The 7252-nt window shown below is 46.1% G+C and overlaps 1 pseudogene; it reads left to right on the top strand.

Moving 5' to 3' along the window:
• Window positions 1-408: 408 nt before the first annotated feature.
• Window positions 409-6952, top strand: LOC125518987 (annotated as a pseudogene).
• The last annotated feature ends 300 nt before the right edge of the window (window positions 6953-7252 follow it).

The raw sequence follows: 7252 nt of genomic DNA, 5'->3' as shown, positions 1-7252 counted from the left end.
CTAGTCACTTCACACTCCTTTTCCCTCCACTCCCTCCGTCATCTGAGCTCACCTCCGGTGATTTTCGGCCGTCTCTGGCATGGCGCGCAGCGGATCTGACTCCGACCAGTCCGAATTCGTCGACTGGGGTGTCATCTCATGCGGGTTGGAGGAGGCAATGGCGGTTCGCATTGGACTCCGCCGCTCCCGGGAGGACAACGCCCGGCCGACGGATGGATCTGTCCGGCGCGACTCCATTGCGTCGGCTCAACGGGCCCTCAAGTCCTCTGGGGTTGGATCATCGCAGTCTCGGCAGTAGGAAAATTGCTCCTTCCCCATCACCGGTCGGGCAGACTATGAGTCCCAATGAGAACGGGCAGCCCTTGGAAGGAGAGGATAAGGGCCGCCGAGGCCCGTATCACGGCGAAAATGGCGGCGGTGGAGGCAGCTGATGCGGCGGAACGGGCGGCCGCAGAGGAGGAAGCCATCCGCGCCCGCATTATAAAGAAACGACGGTGGAGTAACACGCGCGCCCTCGCCCGAGAGCGAAATTGGGCGGTCCGTGCCATGGCCGGACTGCCACCATAGGAGGAGAAGGACAACGACCACGAGGACAGCTCCGGCGACGAGCGGATCCGGCTCGATTCCTACTGCATCTTCGAATGATACTTCCGCGAGAAGGACGACAAGGGCGCCGGAAAGGGCAAGGGCAGCCGTGGATGATCTCCACCATAGCCAAACATGCCAAATTTTGATAGTCCAATGGCATGTTTAGTATAGTGTGATGGAGTAGCCGGGCGATGTGTGCATCGACGTAATTGCATGAATTTGTATGGATTTGAGATATGATAATTAAGGTGATCGGATGTGAATTGCATTATTTGAGACATGACCGGTCAGTGTCCGTGGACGTGTCCGGACATGTTCGCAGGCGTTTGAAGGGCCGGATTTGCAAAATCCGGTTGTAGATACTCTAAACACTTTGTATATGTCGTTTTCTTTCTCGTGTAAGTTTTTTTCACGAGAAAATTTTCTATCTATTCATCTTTTATCATAACAGTTAATGAACATAAAAAATAATAATAACTACATCCAAATTCATAGACTATGTAACGACAACTGCTAACACCGAAGCAAGCCGAAAGCGCGCTGTCGTCATCGTTCCTCCTTTGTTGCTCACTGTAATTCCTATCCGGTTGCTGGCTTTGTTGCGGACGTCATGAGCCTTCATTGTAAAAAAAATCAGAGCAACTTTAACAAGCACCATAAAACATAAATCTTTTTAAAATATATCATTAAAAGGCCCAAGTGCTAAAAGGAATTTTTTGTTATTTATGATTTCACATTCTTGTTCCTAGACGTTCTATGAAATAAGAAGAAATCGCAACAACCCACTCTAGCACACACTATAAATGGCATTGAGCCTTTATTTTCCTATGGTGCAGCCTAAAAGCAGCTTGTTAAGAGTAACTCCAACTTGCCGACCTGAAGAGACGCGAGTTTTGTCTTTTTTGTCCGTTTGGGTCGGCTCATCCGCCTCCTTTTGCGTTTGGATCAGCCGTGCACCCAATGCGCGGACGCATTTTTGTCCCCACGGCCAGCCTGCGTCCATTTTTTTTATTTGAATCTCGAGTACATTTTCATCCTCGCGCTTGGGTGCTGCAGGCAGGGGGTGGTAGCGGCGACATCAGGGAGCTGCGAGGGTGGTGGCGGCGACGTTGGAAGGTGGCGTGTTGCGGGGGGAGGTACGTGGGTGCAGACGGCTGGACTGGGAACCGGAACTGGGTGGCGGCGGCGACGGGTGGGGTGACCGGGTGTGCTGGCTATCGATGGGAGGAAGATGAAATGGCCAATGTGCCACCGACTGACGGGCCAGAGAGGACAAGGGCGGGTGTCGCATGTGTCCGTTTCCTGTCCGCGCCCATGCAAACACGCCCAAATTTAGGCCGAATGGGTCGCGCGAACAAAAAATGGACGCGCGTCCGTTTGGGTCACCGCCACATTGGGCTGACTTTTGTATCCGTTTTGACCTAAATGAATAGCATGAACAATTTGGATCGATGCGTTGAAGTTGCTCTAAACTCCTATCAACTTTGTCCCAGTCTCTGGCAAGCTCCCTGATGGTGCATAGTACCGGAAGCTGGTCGTCAGGCCAGTCTCAGGGCCGACAAGCTAAGGTGTAGCCTAGCCCCTCATCCTGCATGAACCCCGTCTTCTAGAAGATCATCACCTTGATGTACAAGTCAAGGACACCCCATTCGAATAGGGTTCTGCGTTAGTTAGCAAGCCATGTAACCCTAGGTCTTGTCTCCCCTTTAATGCGGGACCTAGGGATAGTAAGACACAAAAAATCTCCACCCTAGATGTACTTCTATGGAACTGTTTCTCCTTCAAATAGGTGTGGAACTTGTCTTCTTCAATTCGGTTTCTTCAAAAGCTCATAGGTTGTTGGGTTTCTTCAATGTGATACCTAAGTTCATCCAACAAGCTTTGATCCTTTTTTTTTTGCTTTGGTGATGGATGAACTCACAACGATAAGGAGATACCCCATGGGCATATGAACCCGGTTTTATTTAATTTTTTCTTTCAAAGTGTTAAAAAATTTGAAACAAAATTTCACGCATACATATTCACATATGCGCCACTTTTAGATCCGCGCAAAAAGTTTTGAAGTTTTTCCAGAAAGTTTTTTTGTCTTCTAAATATGTTCCATGACACTTTTTTTTGTCTATATAGCACAAGCCAAGGAAAAAGTTGTTTTTTAGCGAAACTTTCTAAGTGCATCTTTCAACTTTTAAGAATATTTATCCATTTCTCCAGAAAGTTTTAAAAAATTTCACAAGGCTAAACTTTCTGCACACATTTCTACATGTATGTGTGAATTTTTTTTGCAGAATTTTTTATCATTTAGAAATTAGTTTTCCGTATTGGATTCATCCACTTACTTTCCATGGCCGGGGAGCCTTGGCAGGTAGCTATCGACTGGGTTTCTAGATCTTATGGATTTTAATTTCAGCCTATCCCAACTAGTTCGAAACTAAAAGACTTTGTTTGTTGTTGTTGGCGATGGTGTTGGTATTGCCCGACCATGTGTGTTGTCTGTTGTTGATTTTATTGGCATCTGTGTCATCTGTCCTTTAGATCTAATCCGGCTATGTATGCCTTGCTGTTGTTCAGGTTTTCACCTAGTTTTCCTTCACTAAACAAACATTTTTCTTTGGTTTTACACTAGCCTTTTTGCTATGCTTTCCTCCTTTGGGATGTTCTTGTAATACCCTTGTCAATCAAAAATGATTTGATAGTTTTCTTATATAAATAAAATTAAGGATTAAGTGATGAGCGAAGCTGGATGTCAGACCAGGAAGTTTCCCTCCACAGCTTCTAACGAGTAAAAGTATGTTCAATAGATGATGTAGATGTCAAAATAACCGAAATATACATCAGGAAGGCTCAAAACGTTCCCACAATAAATGATGTATGCAAAAAAATCTAAAATTTTGCTCCACCTGTTACATCATCAAGTGATGCAAATATACATCACTTGGTCACGCCCTAGTAAAACACAGTCGCACCGCACGAACGCCCAACTACCTCTAAAAACTCCATTCCCCTGAAGGAAATATGCTGTAGAGGCAATAATAAAGTTGTTATTTATATTTCCTTGTATCATGATAAATATTTATTATTCATGCTAGAATTGTATTAACCGAAAACTTTGTACAGGTGTGAATACATAGACAAATAGAGTGTCCCTAGTATGTCTCTACTTGACTAGCTCGTTAATCAAAGATGGTTAAGTTTCCTGACCATAGACATGCTTGTCATTTGATGAACGGGGTCACATCATTAGAGAATGATGTGATGGACAAGACTCATCCGTTAGCTTAGCATAATGATCGTTAAGTTTTATTGCTATTGCTTTCTTCATGACTTATACATATTCCTCTGACTATGAGATTATGCAACTCCCGAATACCGGAGGAACACCTTGTGTGCTATCAAACGTCACAACGTAACTGGGTGATTATAAAGATGCTCTACAGGTGTCTCTGAAGGTGTTTGTTGGGTTGGCATAGATCAAGATTAGGATTTTTCACTCCGTGTATCGGAGAGGTATCTCTGAGCCCTCTCGTTAGTGCACATCACTATAAGCCTTGCAAGCAATGTGACTAATGAGTTAGTTGCGGGATAATACATTACGGAACGAGTAAAGAGACTTGCCGGCAACGATATTGAACTAGGTATGATGATACCGACGATCGAATCTCGGGCAAGCAACATACAAATGACAAAGAGAATGGCGTATGTTGTTATGCGGTTTGACCGATAAAGATCTTCGTAGAATATGTAGGAATCAATATGAGCATCCAGGTTCCACTATTGGTTATTGACCGGAGATGTGTCTTGGTCATGTCTACATAGTTCTCGAACCTGTAGGGTCTGCACGCTTAAAGTTCGATGACGATTTGTATTATGAGTTGTGTGTTTTGGTGACCGAAGTTTGTTCGGAGTCTCGGATGAGATCACGGACATGACGAGGAGTCTCAAAATGATTGAGAGGTAAAGATTGATATATTGGAAGGTTATATACGGACACCGGAATGGTTCCGAAGAGGTTCGGGGATTTTTCGAAGTACCGGGAAGTTACCGAAACCCCCGGGGAAAGTTAATGGGCCTCATGGACCATAGTGGAGAGAGGGAGGCAGGCCACAAGAGGTGGCGCGTGCCTCCCCCCTGCCCAATCTGAATTGGACAAGGGGTGGGGGCGCGACCCCCCTTTCCTTCTCCCTCTCCCCTCTTTCCCCTTTCCCGCTCTCCGTTCGAAGGAGGGGGGGCGAATCCTACACTACTAGGAAAAACCTTATACACAGAAGTTTATCAGTAGCGCGGTTTAAAAATGGGCGCTACTGCTAATTAGTAGTAGCAAGGGGTATAAAAACCGCGCTACTACTAAGTTGATAGTAGTAGCGAGGGGTATAAACCCGCGCTGCTACTGAATGGTCTCCAACAATGCCCCCGGGATAGGCCATAGTAGTAGCGAGGGGTATAAAATGGGCGCTACTACTAAGTAAGTAGTAATAGCGTAGGTAAGACCCCCACGCTACTACTAAGCGTGTCCACCCCGGTCCGATCCACACTCCCACCCCACCACCACCTCCCACCCCACCAACCGTCCCACACCACCCACCCCCCGTCTGTCTCAAAAAAAACGCAGCCCGATCCAGATCCCCAACCTCCTCTCCTGTCCCAACCCACTAGCCGCCGGCCTTCCTTCCACCTCCTCTCCTCCGTCTGTCCGCCCCCATGCCCCCCGCCGCGTGCGCCACGCCGGCGGTCGCGCGCCCGCCGCTCCTCGTCTCGCGCCGCTGCCCGCCCCCGCCCCGGCCCCGGTGCCGGCAACGAAGCCGTCCCCGCCCACCAGGTCCGGGATCCCGCCGCGGTACGACCTCGATGCCAAGTAGGACGCCTGCCTCGACCTCTCCATCCGCCGCGTCACCTACTCCTCCCTCGCCGGCGCCTTCGGAGGCCTCATCCTCTTCCGTAAGCCCCCAACCCCCTCCGCCTCACCTCTCCATTCCCCTCGCTACATCACGAGATCTGTTCGCCGCGCCTCCGTGGGTATCTCATGATCTAGGGTTGCACGAAAATAATGCTCGCGTTCCATCTCGATTGGCCTAATCTGATGAGGGACTCCCTATCTGCATAGGTAGGGCGCGCTCCTCCAGGCAAAAACATTTGGGAACGTTACTAATGCGCATGCCCTGCTTTAGGGTGTTGTAGATCGATTGTTTCCTGCGCAATTGGAGCCCCAAATTTGCGTCGAGTGCTCTGAGATTCCGATGATTGTAAGCAAAAAATCGCTTACGTTTTATTTCCTGTATGTTTGTATTCTGCAGAGGCCAGAGTCTCATTTCAATTGATTCGTCAGCCAGTGTATGAATAGCAGGACGTGCTTGAATTGGGCTAGGCTATGTGATGGCTTTGACTGTTAGCCAGGGAAACTTTTGTTTGTGATTTTATTGGTGTGAACAATGCTTTCCTGGTGTTAGTCATGCTCTCGGAATGGTTATGGTGAATCATGGTTCTGAAAATAATTCAGTCTTACCATCATTTCCTCGTGTCTGGTATTTTTTTAGAGAAAGAACAACGCTTTGTCTGATTGGGATTGTGGTATTCAAGAAAAATGCATGAATAATTGCTAGGCAAACTGCTTACACCATATAGGCTGCAGTATGTGGAGTCCTAAGTCAGTTTCATTCTCGAACTTTAGGGGCTTGTCCATTGATGTCTATGTGATGCTTGTTATCAGCTAATCTCAAACTGTTTCCCTGTATCCTATTTGTTGAATAACTTGGAGTCCTTTTATTTGTATCCAGAATGAGTTTGATTTCACAAGTTCTATAAAGTAAGCAATGCAACTTGTTACTGTGTATCTGATGTTGGTAAGGGAACTATTAAAAAAGTTATTTGGCTATGTAAATTGTCTGTTTTCCACCCGATAATCCATAATTATTAGTTTGCCTAGCAATTATTCATGCATTTTTCTTGAATGTTCTCAAATTTTATAATCTTATTTACTTGTTAATTATTCAGAGTTGGCATATGCCGAAAGAAACACTTTGAGAAGGACTCAAATTTACACTTCGTGAAGTAACTGTCACTAAATCTATGGTCTAATGCATGTTTGTGACTTGTGTTATTTTATACAGGTAGCCCAACAACCCGCTGGGCATCAGTTGCACTTGGAGCTGGTGTGGTGATAGGGGCTGCGTTCACCAAACTGGTCGGCCCCTAAATGCTCATACATATTCAATGGTTCTTCTCCAAAGTGGGGAAAGGTAAGCATTTCTCTTCTCCCCCTTACCCTCTGTCCGTCTCCTTCCTCCGATTGCTTGCTGCACCACAGCAAGTAATTATTTTTCAGAGAGGAGAAGAGGAGAGGTCTTGCAATCCAACTTACCTGTATTCTTGAACAAATGAAGCACAATACTTTGCAACACCTCAAGTTTCAAACTGAATAAATTACGTTGGACACCTGTATTTACAAAATTTACCTTGTATATGCATTGTGCTTGTCTTTCGTTAGTTAGCAACTCAACTCGACTCATGCTGGTGGCAAGATTTGAAATCACTCTAGTGCAGTTTGCATCTTTGTAACTGAACATGTTATAACATCAATATTAACAGTAAAAAATGGACTTTGTATGTGTAGTATAAGCAAGTTCAAGTGATTTTGCGAATCTGCTTTCCTTTGGTTATGCCTAAGATTTCA

This window comes from Triticum urartu, chromosome 7, assembly GCF_003073215.2.
Source record: "Triticum urartu cultivar G1812 chromosome 7, Tu2.1, whole genome shotgun sequence".
Taxonomy (NCBI): domain Eukaryota; kingdom Viridiplantae; phylum Streptophyta; class Magnoliopsida; order Poales; family Poaceae; genus Triticum; species Triticum urartu.
This window is presented reverse-complemented; position numbering and strand designations above follow the sequence as displayed.